Consider the following 18,653-nt stretch of genomic DNA (forward strand, 5'->3'; position numbering starts at 1 on the left):
GTAACCATTGCCTGAGAAACTTGAGGGCCCTGTGGAATACGTGGGGCCTAAGTAATTTATGGAGGTGAACCCCTCCTGAGTCTGGGGCAATCCCTCACCATATGACGAGTGTCACCACACTTAAAACAAGCTCTTGGAGGACGTGGATGTTGATACTGGCTCAGGCCTAATCGACTAGACTAACCACTGAAAGCACCCCGTGCATGAGGCACACTAGACAATGGTAGTGCATAGTAAGGAACCTGAGGCCTGAGAGTAGCCGGAATATCGCTGGAAGCCAGAAATGCTGAATGAATAGGACGACGCACATAGCCTCTACCATGACGGGCTGCAGATGGGGCACGGGCACTGCTATATGTGCCAGAATCTCGAGGCCTCTTGGACTCCCTCTCTCTTTTCTCCCGGGATCACATACCCTCTAATCTCCTAGCGATCTCCACTACCTACTCATATGCGATGTCTATCTCCAACTCTCGGGCCATGCTGAATTTGATACCAAGGTTAAGCCCCTCGATAAATCAACGAACCCGTTCTCTGACATTAGCAACCAAGGCTGGTGCATGCCTGGAAAAATCACTGAATCGGACTGCATACTCCAACACATTCATAGAACCCTGACATAACTGCTCAAACTCTGCATGCCATGCATCTCTGAGACTCTAGGAACAAACTCACTCAAGAACATATTGAGAACTGATCCCAAGTGAGTGAAGCTGCCTCGGCCAGACTACCCAACTCATACGCTCGCCACCACTAATAAGTCGGTCCCATTATCTGGAACGTAGTGAAAGAAACCCCACTAGACTCCACAATACCCATAGTACGAATGATACCATGACACTCCTCAAGAAAACCTTGGGCATCCTCTAACACCAAACTGCTGAAAGTAGGGGGGTGGTAATTCTTGTACCTATTGAGCTTGAGTTGCTCCCCCTCAGAAGTTGTTTCCCTAACCGCGGGCTAAATCGGGACAACCGGCTGCACTGGTATGACTTCTGGACATGGTCAACCTGGACCCATGGCTCTGGGGTACGGGCGATGGGAGTCTGTGCTCCTCCCCCGGCCTGAGATGTGGCAGGAGCAAGTGTAATCTACCCCGGCCCAGGCCTGTCACGGCTCTAACAGCGAGCGCGGGTGTCTGATCATTAGATCGAGTTGTGCGTTTCCTCACCATCAGTGAGAGAATAGAATTTCGAAGTCAACAAATTCGCACGATAAGAAATCAAATAAGGAAAATTTTTCCTAACAGTTCCATAGCCTCCCGAAGATAAGTACAGACGTCTCTGTACCGATCCGCGAGACTCTAATAAACTTGCGTGTGACTCATAACACCTATGAACCTAGAGATCCGATACCAACTTATCATAACCCCAATTTTCCTCTGTAGGTTATTATGACGATAACTAGTCCCTAAGATTAGGTAAGCTTAACAAGCATGCGGAAATAACTGAATTAATAATTTAAAATCTTAAAACTCAACAAGTGATATAAGGAATAATCCCACAACTTAGTACATATGCAAATTTCTCAAAACTCTATGAAATACAAGTCACAAGCTCTATGAAGTAACATTGAATATCTCTATACATCATAGTCTAATAAGGATAAAGAAATAACATATTATAGGTAGAGGGGGACACCGAGGCTTGCGGATGACGGCAGGTATACTTTGAAGTCTCCACTTACGAACTCAGCTCATTGATGCCTGGCCTGGTAGGATGTACCTAGATCTGCACAAAAAGATGTACAGAAGCGTAGCATGAGTACACCACAACAGTACCCAGTAAGTGCCAATCCAAACCTCGGTAGAGAAGTGACGAGGTCAGGTCAGGGCCTTACTGGAAATAATAAGAAACATGACGAAAGATTAAACAATAAATTAATAATGACAATGGAAAAGAAACAAGTAAGGAGTATGCCACAATTTAGCTACACAGAATAAAGGCAAGTAATACATCACGAAAGAAAACAAGAATATTATGACCCGGAATTTAAGCAACCAAAATAACAAGTGAAGAAATAGAAAGTATCAACAAGAGTCATTATCGAGGTATCGCCTCGTAGTCTCAAATCATAAATAAATTCACAATCTTTTCTTATTTCACCGCGAGAGCCTTTATATTTAGTTTTAAAAATTATTTTTCCCGAAATAGCATCCTCGTTTTAGCCCGCCTTATCACACCGCATAGCTTCTAATAGTTTCCCTACTAGCCACGCGTATCCAGCCCACCTTATCTCACCGCATGCGTTTCAACACCCAAACCTTATACCACAACATGCGTATCAACAACACAACATATTAAAATTCGCACCTCAAGTGCCCAAATATTACAACTTACCAAAGAAATCAACAATAACATTATTTTTCACATTAAGGATCTCACGACTTAACCACAATGTACACAAAATCTCAACAAAATATCCGTGAGTAAACAAATCAACAAAATAATATTTCACAATTTAACACTTTATCTCAATATGATTCACGGCCTTTATATCTCAATACCAATTTCAACAATCAGATATTTCATATTTTTACAATTCAAGTAAGAAATTCAACTTTCAAATAATGAGCAGAATAAAAGGGAACACAACTTCAACTAAACAGGTAAAACAATTAGCAAGAAAAAGGAAAGGCAAATAGGACATGTGAAAATAGACTAACGATGATGAATATAACATGATAAATAACTCAATTAATACGTAACAAGGATCTACACAATTAAAGCCAGAATTTTCCACATTTAGCCCGTACACACTCGTCACCTGGCGTACACGACTTTCGCACATCACAATTATCATAACAACACCAATCCAAAGGGAACCCCCCCCCCCTCCCCACAAGGTTAGACAAGTCACTTACCTCAAATTGCGCTAACTCAATCCACTAGTGAGCCTTTTCCTCGATTATCCAACTCTGAAAGGCTCGAATCTAGCAAAAATAATTTCATACTATAAATATAACTAGAGGAAACTAATTCGAGCGATAAAATTTACGATATTTACAAAGAATTTAAAAGGTCAACTCGAAAAGTCAATGCGGGTCCCACGTCTCGAATTTACAAAAGTTAAGAAATCCCAACCCATATTCAATGTCAAGTCCAACCATACCAAAATTACTAAATTTCGATCACAACTCGGCCCTAAATCCTCAAATTTAGCAAACGGGGATTTTCACTTCCAACTTAAAATACCAATTAAATATTAAAAACAACGATAGATTCGGGTAATTTAACCAAAATTGAGCTAGAAATTCTTACCCCAACTTTTCCCTTGAAAATCTCCCGAAATATCATCTCACCCGAGCTCTCAAAGTTCTAAAATGTGTAAATGAGAACAAACCCCCAAAAATTTCTATTTTTGCCCAGAAGGTTCGCTTCTGCGACCAGGAGGTCCACTTCTGCGGGAGCTCTCCTGCGGAATCGAAGTGCACATGCGCAAACACTCAGCCCATACCTCTCCGCTTCTACGGAAAATTTTCCACATCTGTGCACGCACGCCTGCGGATTCAATGTCTCACATGCGACCACTGGCGCTCCTGCACACTTGCCATTGCAGAAGCGAAGTCGCTTCTGCAAAAATTTTCTCGCTTTTGCGACCTCAACTGGGCAAGGGCAGCTTCTCCTCTGTGATTCAAAGCTCACTTATGCGAGTCCGCACTTGCGACTAATCCCTCCGCATGTGCGATGACACCAGAACTAGGAGCTTCAGCAATTTGCACAAGTCCAATTTTTTAACAAGATTCAATCTGTTTCACATCTAGGGCCGTCGGGACCCATTCGAATATACCAACTAGTTCTAAAACACATAACGGACCTACTCAAAGCCAAATATCATATCAAACAACATCGATTCTACGAATCGCAACCCAAATTCAAGCATATGAACTTATAACTTCCGAATTCCAAAACTAATGTCGATTCAAACCAAAGCAACTCCGATTGATTTTAAATTTTGCACACAAGTCATAAAATAACATTAAGGACCTATTCCAACTTCCGGAATCGTATTTCGACTCCGATATCAATAAAGTCAACTCCCGGTGAAACTTTTCAAAAATCTTTCATTTTCCAACTTTCGTCAATTTACGCCGAAATGACCTACGTACCTCCAAATCAACATCTGGTCATGCTCCTAACTGTAAAAATCATCATAAGGAGCTATTGGAATCATCAAAAATAAATTCCGGGGCCATCTACATAAAAGTCAAATTACGGTCAACTCTTACAACTTAAACTTTTAACTTAGGGACTATGCGTCCCGTTTCACTCTGAAACCAAAATCAAACACCCTGCAAGTTACATAACCACAATATAGCATAGAGGAAGCATAATTTAGGGGATCGGGGCTAAAATACTCATAATGATCGGTCGGGTCGTAACACCTACCCACCCACCCTCCACTCAAACCCCTTTCCCCATAATGTTTGCTTAGATCATATATAAATGCTCTTGGAATAATTTTTTTCCTTAAAAACTAGGCACCATAAATAATTAAATGTTTCAGTTTATGTGAACCTATTTCCTTTCCAAAATGATGCTTTCTAAAATTGAAAACAATTTAACTTAAAATTTCCAATTCTACCCACAATGAGAAGCTTTTATAGCCACACAAATACTCTGGCATGTTTAACACCACAAGCTTCAAAAAAATTATAGCCACACAAATATTATGACTTGTATAGGATGACAATTTAAAAGTTTTAATTTATTTCTTAAAATCTGTGCCCAGTCAAATATGTTTACATAAATTGGAACGCGAGGAGTACTTATTATCAAGGAAAAGATTTCTATGCCTAATGAACCAAGCATCTAGAAGAAGTATATCTATCAAATAATTTTATTTATTTAATCCTCATATTATAATTAGAGTATAAGTAATGGCAAACCAATAAAAGAAAAATTAATTGTAACCCCTCCCCCCCCCCCCCCAAAAAAAAAACTAAAATGAAAACTAGTTGCAAACCAAACGACCCCAAAATGTTCGAACCTATTTTCTTTTTTGTCCATTCCAAAATGATGCTTTCTAAATTTGGAAATAATTTGACTTAAACTTCCAATTCTACAAGCGCTGAGAAGCTTTTATAGCCACACAAATACTCTGGCATGTTTAACACCACAAGTTTCAAAAGAATTATAGCCAGACAAATATTATGACTTGTTTAGGATCACAAGTTTAAAAGTTTTCATTTATTTTTTAAACTCCGTGCATAGTCAAATATGTTCACATACATTGTAACGCAGTGTGTACTTATTCTCAAGGAAAAGATTTCCATGCCAAACATATCTTATATCCCGTAGAAATTATTTAATTCTAATGAACCAAACATCTAGAAGAAGTATATCTATCAAATAATTTTTTTTATTTAATCCTCGTATTATAATTAGAGTATAAGTAATGGCAAACCAATAAAAGAAAACTAGTTGCAAACCAAATGGCCCCCAAATATCCGAATCTTTGAAGGAATTGGCCCAAATGAGCACCTAATATAGTCCACCCCAGTACCCGAAACATTCTGTCTGCCCACAAGTTCCCGCGAAATCAGCTGTAAGTTCCTTCATTTCTATCTCTCTGTATTCCTTCAAAACCCTAAATCCCTTTTAATCGTTTGAATGATGGCAACAAAGTTTTGATTTTGTGCCTACACATGTTTGAATATGCCCCCCACATCCTCTAATTCACTAGATTAATAATGTGCTTATCAAAGGAAAGAATTCGCTTAGTTGTGATAAATTAGCTGAACAAATTCTTTCTAATTGTATTTTAAGTAGATTATATTGTTTCATATCTAATTTTAATTGTATTAGTCAGTCATCTTTAATTGTATTAGTCAGTCCTAGATGATTAGTAGCCTGCAGGAATAAGTTCAACTTTAAAGGGAAAAACTAGACCCATAAATCTTTGGTGCATCGTTTTTGACGTCTTTTGGATTTTTAGTTGTATAATTTTATTCAGCTGCATTTGAGTCAGTCTTTTCTTTTTTGCTGGGACAAATTACTTGTATTGTATGACACCCTCTAACTGGATAAACATGGACCGGGGATTCCAATCGAAATCTTTGTTGCGGCAAATTACTTGTATTTTGTGATACCCTCTAGCTGGATAAACATGGACTAGGGACTCGTATTGCAGTTTTTGTTTTACATTTGCGATTGATATGTTCAACTTCGATAATGTGAAGAACTAGCGAGCAATTAGACTCAGACAATCCATATATATTATCAAATCCCAATTGGAGACAATGCTTCCATTTTAGCATGTATGTTTCTCGTTTGGTAATTATACTTTGCTCAGACTTAAGCTAAGAGTAATAAATTCATAACCTCTTACTGGCAATTCATTGCCTCCGTCTAAGTTCAGTTTGTGAAACCACAAAGGGATGTTCTCAATCCAAAATGTTTTTTTTGGGGTCAAAGCCTGAGTTGGCTTGTGCAATGGCACGCAATAGTGTACACAAGACTTTTCGTAAGCGGTGCCAACACTTAAACAAGTGAACAAATGAATAAATCACTTTAATGACAAGCGGTGTCATTTTTATATTTATACCCAATATTATTTTTTGATGAAGTAAGTTGTTTCATTAACAAAAGGGATCAAGAAGATGCAAGGTTACAAGGATATTGAAAGGCATAAATAATACTAAATGTTAGTCCCTTTACATCTTGTCATTCTAAGACAAAGGAGCTAACAAAATCCATTAATTGGTCAGTACTAATTACAGTAGCTAACTTAGTCCAGCAAAAAAGATTGAGTAAGCATTTAGCTTCGAGAGAGTGATTTGGAGTTGAGATTCCATCAAAACATCTGTTATTCCTCTCATTCCATAAACACCAAAAAATAGCACCAGGGATCATCAACCAGATCTTTTTGATGATCTTATCAACTCTCCATAAACTCCAGCTCATGTGTGCATCTCTCATATTCTGTGGCATGACCCAATTCAAACTAGAAAGACAGTAGAACATGTTCCAGAGGCCGGTGGCCACTGGGCAGTGCAAAAATAGGTGGTTGACAGTTTCCTCATTCTCCATACATAGGTAGCATCTATTGACCAGCTGAAAACCTCTTCTGTTTAGGTTGTTTTGTGTTAAACAAGCCTCATTGAGCGCAATCCAGTTATGACAAATGACTTTAATAGGTAGCTTAGTCTTCCATATTAACTTTCAGGGCCATGCATCTAGCACTTGATTCTGAGTACCAATGTGTCTGTAGCATTCTTTCACTGTGAAGGTGCCCATTCTTTCCTAACATATGGTGTCGGGTTGGCTCACATCCATATTGAACCTCTTCACTTTTGCTAGCATATCCATCAGGCTATCCACTTCCCAGTCCTGCACTGGCCTTCTAAGATGAACATCCCAATTACTGCCATTTATGTTCTGTGCTATGGAGGAATTTTTGTCTAGAGCAATCTGGTATATGCTAGGATACTCATTCATGGGTGCTGTATAGTTTAGCTATTTGTCTTTCTAGAATCTGATGTGAGCCCCATTACCTGGTTTGAAAGAATTCATCCCCCAGTTTACTAATGTACTTCCAAGGACCTGCCCCATAGGGTGCATTAGAACTATTAGAACTCCAGTTGTCTCTTTTCCCATGCTTGGCATTGATCATCTGCTTCCAAAGGCTTGACTCTCCTGTCCCATATCTCCAAAGCCATTTCATTAGCAGACATTTGTTGTCCATACAGCTAGATTTCTAACTCCCAAGCCTCCATTTAGTTTTGGCTGTGTGACTTTGCCCCACTTTATTAGGTGGTACTTATGAGTGTTGCTATTGCCCTCCCATAGAAAGTCTCTCTTGATTTTGTCCAATTGCTTTAGCACCTTCTTGGGAATAGGAAACAGTGACATGTAGTATGTTGGTATGCTATCTAGTACACTATTGATGAGAGTTAATCTTCCCCCCATAGAAAGATATTGAAGCTTCCATGAAGTTAATTTCCTCTCAAATTTTTCAATAACACCATTCCATATCTCACAATTTATGGAAGACCCAAGTATGTGGTAGGTAGTAACCCAATACTGCAGCCCATGATACCTGAGAGCTCCTTTATGTTAGGCACATGGTTGACAGGATAAATTGTACTCTTCAACACATTGACATTTAACCTTGATAGAGATTCGAAGAGGAGAAGTGTTAGATTCAGGTACATAACTTAAGATTTCTCGGCCTCACAGAAGATCAAAGTGTCATCAGCATACAACAGGTGAGAGATAGTGATCGAGTTCCCAATATCTGAGCCTAATCTGAATCCTTGAATCCACTGTAATTCTCTAGCCTTCTCCAACGTCTTGCTTAACCCCTCCATGGCTAGAATGAACAAGAATGGGGAGAGTGGATCTCCTTGCCTAATCCCTTTCTGGGGTGAGAAGAAGCCTGTTGGTTCTCTGTTGACGAGCACCAAGTACTTGACTGTTGAAATGCTGAATTTGATCCACCTTATCCATTCATCTCCAAATCCCATCTTCCTCAATATAGAGATTAGATAAGCCCAGTTCAACTAGTCAAAAGCCTTTTCTATATCAAGCTTGCACATAATGCTAGGGTGTCCAGTTTAATCCTCCAATCTAAAGCCTCATTGGCTACGAGGGCTGCATCAGTTACCTGTCTGTGTTTGATAAAGGAATTCTGGTGACTAGAGACTAGCTTGCTAATGACCTTCTTCAACCTTTCTGCTAACAACTTGGCCACAATCTTATAAACACTGCCAATAAGACGTATTGGCCTGTAGTCTTTAAGCTCTATTGCCCCTTTCTTTTTAGGGATCAAGGCAATGAAAGAAGCATTGCATGATCTCACCATGTAGCATTGCTGGCGGAAGTGATTGAGTTGCCCCCATTAGCTCTGACTTGATGAACTCCCAAGTTTTTTGAAAAAAAGCCATAGTAAAACCATCTGGGCCTGGAGCTTTGTCTGAGGCACAAGATAAAATGATAGTATGTACTTCCTCTTCCTCAAAGGCTTTCTCCAGCATTTCCTTATCTTCCCCTGAGAGCCTCACCACTTTAACAAAATTGGCAGTTGGTCTCCACTCCTCATTCTCTGTGTACAAATTTTGATAAAAACTCAGAATCTCCTCTTTGATCTGATCTTTATCTTCTATTATTTCATTCCCTACTTTGAGCTTATCGATATTATTGAATCTTCTGAGATAGTTGGCTATTGTTTGGAAGTATTTTGTGTTCCTGTCCCCATCTTTCAACCATTGGCATCTTGATTTTTGTCTCCAGGATGTTTCTTTAGCTTTGGCAAGTTCTTCTGGTTCCAATTTCAAACTCCAGATCTTTTGTTTCTCTGACTGTAATGTTGTTCTACCTTCTGTAGCCTGCTCCAAAGCAGCAAGTTCCTGTAGGGCTCTGTTTCTTCTAACTTCTCCTAACTTCTAACTTACCATAGACTTCCTTATTCAAATTGGAGATGTCCTTTTTAAGATTCCTTAATTTCCGAATGAGTATGAAATCAGGAGTTTCATCTATCATATAATTCTTCCACCATCCTTTTACCATGTCAATAAACCCTTCTTGTTGCAGCCACATATTTTCAAACTTGAAGTAGGAATGCGTTGTATCCCATTCACCGCACTCCAGCATTAAGGGTTTGTGATCTGAAATAGGTCTTGGGAGGGCCATTTGCTTGATTTCTTTGAAGCTTTCATCCCATTCTGCAGAAACAAGAAATCTGTCAATCCTAGATGCTTGTATAGTGTCTTCCCCCCTTGTCCATGTATCTTGTGCCCCAATAAGGGGTAGATCAATCAGCTAGAGGTCCATGATAGTTTCTGAGAAGCTCCTCATAACTTTGGATCTTCTAGTGCAATTGAGTCTCTCATCTTCATATCTACATACGTTGAAATCCCCTCCAATCACCCATTGATCATTCCAGATACCCGTTATTGCACCCAGCTCTAGCCATAAGTCTTCCCTCTCTGTGTTTGTATGTGGTCCATAAACTCCGGTGGAAGACCACCTGAAGTCTTCATGTAAGCTTTCAAATATACAAGTAACTGTATAGTTGCCTTGATGTGAATCGATGCATTTCCATAGTCTTTTATCCCACAGGATGATAATGCCACCTCTGGTACCACAAGCCTTTAATTCAGCCCATTCAGCCCACCTGTTCCCCCAAATATGATGTTTCATGCTTGTTGGGATATTTTCCATTTTGGTTTCCTGGAGCCACACTATGTCTGCCTTCTATTTACGAACTAGTGAGGCAGGAATCCTTTTATTCCGATCATTAAGTCCCTGAATGTTCCAGCTTATGATTTTGACTTTCATCAAGATAAAATCTTGCAGTGCCTGCCCCTGTCTCCTCTACTGGCCCCATCATAATTAATGCCACAAATTAAGTTATGTACCTCAGCTTCTCCTTTCTTCTTTCCCTTTTTCTTTGCTGACCCCTTCTTCCACATCTGATCTTGTCGTTTCTGGTCCATCCTCAAAATTAATCCCAGAAGTTCATGCTCGAACCCCACTGCATTAATCCCAAAAGCTTTGCATGCTTTTCCCATAACCAATTTTGTCAATTTGGAAGTTTCCATAAAATTTGGATGTTGAATGCTTTGCGGTTGCAGCTGATCTTCTTCATGCCAGGGAAGGCAAAGTGTCTCACAGAAAGAATCAGTGTCTGAACATACCAGAGCAGTCGAAGAAGTATCTGACCAATTCAGACGGTATGAGAGGCCCCTGAGATTATTGATTAAGGTTTCTGCTTCGTTATCTGCATCTTCATTAGCTTCAGAGTGGGCATCGTTGGTACTTGCATGTCTAGATGACTGAGCAATGGTGCCTTCATTGTGGGTCTTCTGCAGATTACTTGTTGAAGATGACTCGTTGGTGTTTGTGAGAATTTGAAGACCATAGTCTGGTAGTAATCGTATTGGTCTCCTTTCAGTTTGGGGCTTCTTATATTTACCCTTTGTTTGGGCCTTCTTCCTTGGGCCTTTACAATAATAGGGTACAGCTTCACTTGGGTCCAATTGAGTTGGCTTTTTGGATCCTGAACAACTTGCTGCTACATTGGGCCGGGTCACTGGTTGCTTTTCATAAGCCTTTTTGACTATGATATTGGCCCGTGCATCTGCAATATTAGGGTTGTGAACAGGCAAATTTGAATTAAAGTGATCCACTGCCATCTGACCCCCCACGTGCTTCAACGGTACTTTTCCTGCTGCTACATTCCCCGATATATTCACCGCCTCTGTCATCGGCGAGCACTTCTCCCCTGTTTCTATGGCGACTTTTTGGTCTCGAATTGGTATTGGCTTTGGGGTTGCAGCAACATCTTTAAGAATCGAAATTTATCTAGTAAACAAATTTGAGGAAGTGACTCCGCTTGGGGCAAGGTATATCCGCCCCTGTCCCAACGTGTTTCCCTCCACCGTTCCTCAAGTATTCTGCGATCAGTTTTCCTTTTACTTAAGTACCATGGTTGGTTTTCTTCAAGTGATTGTGACAAATGAAAGCAATTTCAGTTTGTTTCCTCTTTCCCCACTGCCTAACGAAACGAAAAGTGAATCTAATCTAAGTGTCTTGATATCACAAATTTCTTGATTTTTCGGATGTATTGGCTTCATTTCTTGATTGCAACCACAAGTTCAATTTGATTGTGGCGAGAGGAGGGGGGGAAAATAACAAAAGATCTACTGTTTTAGAATGTACCTTGACATCTCCCCTGCTAATGCATCTTCATGTATTTTCAAGAGTCAAAGGTGAAAATATGGACCAACCCCCCCCCCCCCCCCCCCCAAAAAAAAACCCAGTTGATTAACTTCCTCTCTTAATTTTCTGCAGGGAAGAGAATTTGATGCTTTAATTCTGTCTTAGCATATGCTGTAGCTGCAGTTACACAATTGTGCACATAGTACTTCGAGTTTCCTTCATTCACCTTAATTGGACTAAAATGAGCACCAAGGAACCAGAGACTTACGTACCGGAAGTTGGAAGCTCAAATCAGTTAGAGGCAAACAATTCAGCTGAGGTTATGTTTCTCATGTCAAGAAGCTACTTCATCGGCGAATGTTGGTTGGTATAAGCGATGGGAGGTTCTTTCTAGGTACATTTTATTGTATTGATAAGCAGGGAAACATAATTCTTCAAGATGCTGTTGTGTACCGTAGCACCAGAAGATCTGCTCCCTCCCCGATGGAACAGCGAGTTCTTGGTCTCATTTTAATCCCTTCCTCATGTCGGAAAACGTGTCCTGTTGATTGTTCTATTGACGAACAGATGTCCCTAATGTCTCTTGGAGTGCAAAACTAAAAACTTTATAAAAGTTGATCCACTTGGTTGGATATCTTCCCCTTTTGATTTAAATTGACTATTATCATATGTTTTTATTATCAGCTAGGAAGAAGCCTTGATGAGTCTCATACCAAGAAAAACTGTCATTCTGTTCCCCTCTCTCGAATGTTCCTTTCTGAGTTATTTTTTCCTCCTTTCACTATGCCCTGCCCCCAGTTCCATAAAGTTTCTGTTTCGATGACTAGTGTTATTGAAATAGTTGGGCCAGTTGCCTAGCAAAGTGATGTGCATATAACAATGGAAGACTTATATTCAACAATTGGATTGGGATTCCTCAGCTTAAGTATTACTTTTCCATTCTTGAACCTAACACTAGAAACATGATATTTTTAAATGATTGTTCCCTATAACAATAACACGAATGTTCACTCTAATGGATTTATGTTTCCATTTTTTGTTAACGCTGAGGTCAAAATTTACTATTATTGATTCATTTCTCTGTGATTGTGAACTTAATGGGAGCAAACTCTCCTTTCAGGCAGCCAAAAACATGCAGCGGAGAGTAGATCTAGTAGATATCTAAACTGGAATAATTGAGTTTTCGCATAAGTATTTCCTATTTCTAGGTCTCGATTGAGGAAATTAGTTTTGGCTTATTCCTGGAGTAATTGGATTATTTACTCCAGCTGATGTGAAACTGTCAACTAGCTGAGGACCCCATTCTTCTTCTTGTTTGGCTCTGCAGACATACTTTTCTTTTCATATGATCAAGCAATTCTAATTAAAATGCATCTAATGTTCTTTTCCTTTGTAATGCATCTCAAATTTATAATCGCCCGTCACAATTGTTTGCAATGGGGATTTGGTGAAGACCTGTACTAGACAATTGTTTTTCTTTTTCTGTTCAGCTGTGCTTTTCTTGATTTATTCTTCTTTGCATTGAGTGCATATACGGTGAGGGGCGGATGGAGAGTAGAAAATACGGGTTCGGCCGAACCCAGTAACTTTGGTCCAAATCATATATTTGTATTGAGAAATTTTTTGAACATGTATAAATTATTAATTTAGAACCCACTAGCTTAAAAGTTTTAAAATTCCGAACCCATAAGTTTTAAATCATAGCTCCGCCTCTGAATACAACTACAGAAGCCATTGGATAGTATTAGGAAAGAGTAAGTTATTCATGCCATTGAAGATTAAGGACATGGTTTTGCTGGAAGAGGCAAAAGAGTGCAAAGCTGGGTCATAGACCTCCTTTAGGGTTAGGGGTTTCTTAAACAACTTTGCTAATGCCCCGGGCATTTTCGGTCTAAAATTATAACAGAGGTTAAACGTATACATTTTTTAAAGTAGAGGGACAAATCTGATCCTTTTCCAAATAAAATAACATGTATTGACTAAGCACCACAAGGATCTGCAGTTAAGAACATGATTATTCTTCCAGCTCCAAACAAAAGCCTTTTCTGTCAAGTTCAATACCGTCCAGTGAAGACAACAAAGGCTCATTTTGGAAGGTGCAGTTCTCTGGAGGTCTCAGTCTCCAGTTAAGAGAAATGTTTTGAATTCTGAGTAGCTGACTTAGAGGTTTAGTTTTGTTTGTAAGAGTAACAAATTCTATTAGTGATGTTTATTTCTCAATAATGTTCTTCCCTCCCACTGCTCCTCTAATCTGGCCTGTGCTTTAGGTGACAAATGTTTTTAGAAAACATGTCACCCTCTCATTCTTGTTCTTGCTCTTGATTGAGGTTAATGGCAAAGGATCTATTTTTTGAAACATGCTCAAAGGATCTAGCCGAGAGTTTATCGGAAACAACCTCTTAGCCCTTCCAAGGGTCGGGGTAAGGCTGCGTACATCTTACCCTCCCCAGACCCCACTTGTGAAAAAAAATACAGGGTTTGTTGGTGTTGTATTAAGCAAATCCTTCAATTCTTAAATTAAGAAGTAAATAATGAATACCAAAACTAGATAGTAAATAATCCTCATAAGTCATAACACATTAAGCAAATGCAAAACCAAATCACAAAGGGATCAACATCCTATTCTTCAACAAGATCTCCAAACTCTTGAAGTGTCATTAAGTTTGAGAAGAGAAAAAATACAGAGCAGAATAGAGAAAAAAAAAGAGCAGAACATAGAAATAACTACAGCAAGTCGAAGAACCGGGAAAAAAAATAGAAAAGAAGAAGAGAAAAAAGAGAAGAAGAGAAAAGAGAAGAGGAGTCGAGAGGAAGCAGGTAAGGCAGAGAAAAGAAGAAGAGGAAGAGAAGAGAAGAAAAAGAAGAAGAGGAAAAGAAGAAAGAGAAGAAGAGAATAAGAGAAGAGAAAACCTACCTTGAAAGAAGTCGCAACAGTCAAGAGAAGAGGAGGAGATGTCGCAAGGGTTGCAGCAGTCCACTCGAAGCAGATGTTTTTGGAAGAGAAGTAAGAATGTATTTGCAAAATTTTAAAACAAAGCCCTAGGCAGTCGTCGACCTCGCTTAAGCAAGCTTTTCTCGCTCGCCTCGCTTCTCACTTCTAGGCCTGAAGCGCACGCTTTTTAACCCATGCCTCGCTTTAGGGTAGAAAAGTGCAAGGGTTGCGCCTCGCTTCTCGCTTAAAGCGCAGAAGTGCTCACTTTTAATAACACGGATGGAAACAACCTCTTGCAAAAAAGCAAGGTAAGATTGCGTACAATAGACCCTTGTGGTCCGGCCCTTTTTCGGACCCCGCCCATAGCGGGAGCTTAGTGCACTGGACTGCCCTTTAGTAGATTTCGATCAAGATTTTACTATGGCAAATACTGTTGATCCCATGGAATATATTATATATTGCTTATTAGAATTAAAACACCGTAACCATGATTTGTAATTTTGTATGATACATGAAAATGAGTACAACGCAAGCAAAATCAATTATTCATAAACAAAGATCATTTTTAGGAGCAAATTTTGTCGACCGAGTCCCTCCATGGGAAACCAACCTTGAACTGGCACATTTCTGATCAAATATGATCTAATAAGAAATGAGTTAGAATCCTACCAAACTACGACTATAAAATTTGATCACCTAGCAATGGGTAAATCCAGATAAGCGAAATCACTAGTAGTCACTAGGAGTAAGCTTTGAAGTTGATAACAATCGCTTTCCTAATTCAGCTTTATTCTTGACTAAACTCTTAGAAAGGAATAATGTCTAGAATGCACATCTTTTACACCTTCTTTTGTCAATAATTCTTTTACACCTTGTTATGAAAGAGTATTCTACGAAGGTACAAATTCTGTCATGCTTTTAGGATAATAAAATATTAATACCAATAATAAGCAGTAATATTAGTTGCACATAAAGTTTGACATTTGAGAGTATTTAAAAGCCAATACATTTTTCCGCAGCTATGTTTAGAGGGCAAAGCCAATACATTTTTCCGCAGGGATGGGGGCTAGGCTTCAATGTCAATAGTCTCACTCAATTTGAGAAGGGACTTGGGAGGTTTTATTCAGGGTTCTTCATTAACTGACATTACTAGAAATAACAAAAGTAATAAATTTCTTACCTCTGCGGGTGAAGGTCGCAGTATTTACACCAATTACATGACCAGATGAATCAATCAATGGGCCACCTGAATTCCCTGCATAAGTTAGTAAGTATTGGTCAAAACTAAAGCTTCCCGTAGATGCATAACCTGATGAATGATGAGTTTTACACAAGGAAAAATAATCTATTTTGACATCTTCAGTGGTTAGAAATTGAATTTCATCCGCTAAATCAAACCAACATTCTGCCCCGACCTCATGCTTAAGTAGACCCGATTAACAGCCATTTAACTTCCCTCTAAACAATGTCTTATGTCCTATTCAAACAGTGCAGTGTGCAGAGGTGACCATAGTACTATTCACCTAACTTTTCTCGCAACCAGTAAATGTCTTATATAGGAAAAATAGTTACCGCATTAATAGAAGCATCTCTTTGAATAGCTCCTTTAATGGCGGCTCCATTTGGTGCAGGTATTTCCCTGCCTAATCCACTAACTACCTGTATTCGTACAAAAGCCTTTCCCCCAGAGCGCAGCTCCCAAACCGATCCCCAAGAAGTTCCGCATGCCTGAGATTCCTAAATATAATGGAACGACCGACCCCAACGAACATGTCACCTCTTACATGTGTGCCATTAAAGGGAACGATCTAGAGGATGACGAGATCGAATTCGTATTATTAAAGAAACCCGGGAAAACCCTGTCAAAGGGAGCAATGATATGGTATCATAATTTACCACCTAACTCTATCGATTCTTTTGCCATGCTTGAAGATTCTTTTGTAAAAGCACACGCCGGAGCCATAAAGGTCGAGACCAGGAAGTCGGACCTTTTCAAGATAAGGCAAAAAGATAACGAGATGCTAAGAGAGCTTGTATCTCGTTTCCAAAAGGAACGAATGGATCTACCACCGGTCACAGACGATTGGGCCATTTAAGCTTTCACCCAAGGACTAAACGAACGAAACTCAATGGCTTAACAATAGTTGAAGCAGAACTTGATTGAGTACCCGGCTGTTACCTGGGCCGATGTACATAATCGATATCAACTGAAGATTAGAGTCAAAGACGACCAGTTAGGGGCCCCTTCTCGATCCTTTACCAAAAGGGGCATCGACCGAGAACCGAGGTTGAACAGGGACCGATACCAGTCGTATAATAGAGATCGTAGGGGCAGCGGACCAGGGCACAACTCTGTATGAGGTGAAAGGAGAAGTGATCGAGGCCAAGGGTCTCGAGGGCTGATGAGCAAGAATGGTTTCTACAGGCATACCGGACCTAATGAAGCACCGTGATTGTCAGAGTATAACTTCAACATTGATGCATCCGCCATCGCATTGGCTATCGGCCGCATCAAAGATAGTAAATGGCCTCGACCCCTGCAGACCGATCATGCCCAGAGAAATCCCAATCAAATGTGCAAGTGTCATGGCACTCATGGATACAGAATGGAAGATTGCAGGCAGTTGAGAGAAGAAGTAGCTTGGTTGTTCAATGAAGGGCACCTTCGAAAGTTTTTAAGTGATAGAGCCAAAAATCACTTCAAAAACAGAGAGTTCAATAGACAAACAAACAAGAAGAGCCGCAATGCATTATCCACATGATTATCGGAGGGATCGATGTCCCCTAAGGGATAGTGTTTAAACGCACTAAGGTGTCGATTGTAAGAGAGAAGCGATCTCGAGCTCAGTATTAATACCAAAAGGAACCTTGTCCTTCAATGACGAAAACGCAGAAGGAATCATGCAACCCCATAACGATGCACTGGTAATATCTGTACTCGTGAATACAACTCAAGTTAAGCGTGTGTTAATTGATCCAGGTAGTTCGGCCAACATCATTTGACCGAGGGTCGTAGAGCAACTCGGTCTACAGGACCAGGTCGTGCCCGTGGCCCTGGTACTAAACGGATTCAACATGGCATGTGAAACTACTAAGAGCGAGATAACTCTGCCAGTAAACGTGGCCGGGACCATCCAAGAAACGAAGTTTCACATGATCGAGGGCAACATGAGGTATAACGCCATGTTCGGGAGACCGTGGATCCACAACATGAGAGTAGTGCCCTCAACCCCTCATCATGTTCTAAAATTCTCAACACCAGAGGGAATCAAAACAATCTACGGGGAGCAACCAGCCGAAAAGGAAATGTTTTCCATCGACGAAATGATTCCTATATCATCACTCTCATCGACAAAGGGGTCAAATTCAAAGGAAAAACATGATACCAAATAGCAATCACAAATGCTAGCCTCGACCCAACTAAAGAAGCAAAAGACGAATGGAGATGATGATTATGGGATCCCGCGATCCTTCATGGTCCCCGATGATTCCGACGCTACCAAATCAACGGTCGAAGAACTGGAGCAAATCACACTAATCAAACATCTGCCCGAACGAAAGGTATACCTGGGCACGGGGTTAAATCCCGAGCTCAGGAAAAAGCTTATTCAATTTCTTATAACTAACATGGAATGTTTTGCTTGGTCCCATCTTGACATGACATGGATCCCACCGGAAATCACCACTCATAGACTAAGCTTGGATCCGAAATTCCATCCGATGAAGCAAAAAAGAAGGGCCCAGTCCGAGGTCAAACATGCCTTCATCAAGGACGAGGTAACCAAACTTCTCAAAATAGGATCCATTCGGGAAGTAAAGTACCCCGAATGGTTAGCAAACGTGGTGGTAATGTGTGTAGATTATAAAGACCTGAATAAATCATGCCCCAAGGATTCTTTTCCTTTGCCTAATATCGATCGTATGATCGATGCCACGGCCGGCCGCGAGACTCTCAGTTTTCTCGATGCCTACTCCGTGTACAATTAGATACAGATGGACCCGGAGGATCAGATCTCGTTTATCACTAAGTACAGTACCTACTGTTATAATGTAATGCC

General features: G+C 40.1%; 2 long non-coding RNA genes across 2 annotated transcripts; one reads left to right on the forward strand and one right to left on the reverse strand.

Annotated features, from left to right (window-relative positions):
* Positions 1-1,440: 1,440 nt before the first annotated feature.
* On the reverse strand, positions 1,441-16,004 carry LOC117275689 (uncharacterized). Its single transcript, XR_011412682.1, has 2 exons — positions 15,776-16,004; positions 1,441-1,730 (listed from the first exon to the last, which is right to left on the reverse strand). It is a non-coding gene; the product is annotated as an uncharacterized lncRNA (long non-coding RNA).
* LOC104091882 (uncharacterized) lies at positions 5,406-12,317 on the forward strand. Its single transcript, XR_685302.4, has 2 exons — positions 5,406-5,547; positions 11,796-12,317. It is a non-coding gene; the product is annotated as an uncharacterized lncRNA (long non-coding RNA).
* Positions 16,005-18,653: the final 2,649 nt, after the last annotated feature.

This window comes from Nicotiana tomentosiformis, chromosome 12 (genome assembly GCF_000390325.3).
Source record: "Nicotiana tomentosiformis chromosome 12, ASM39032v3, whole genome shotgun sequence".
Lineage (NCBI taxonomy): Eukaryota > Viridiplantae > Streptophyta > Magnoliopsida > Solanales > Solanaceae > Nicotiana > Nicotiana tomentosiformis.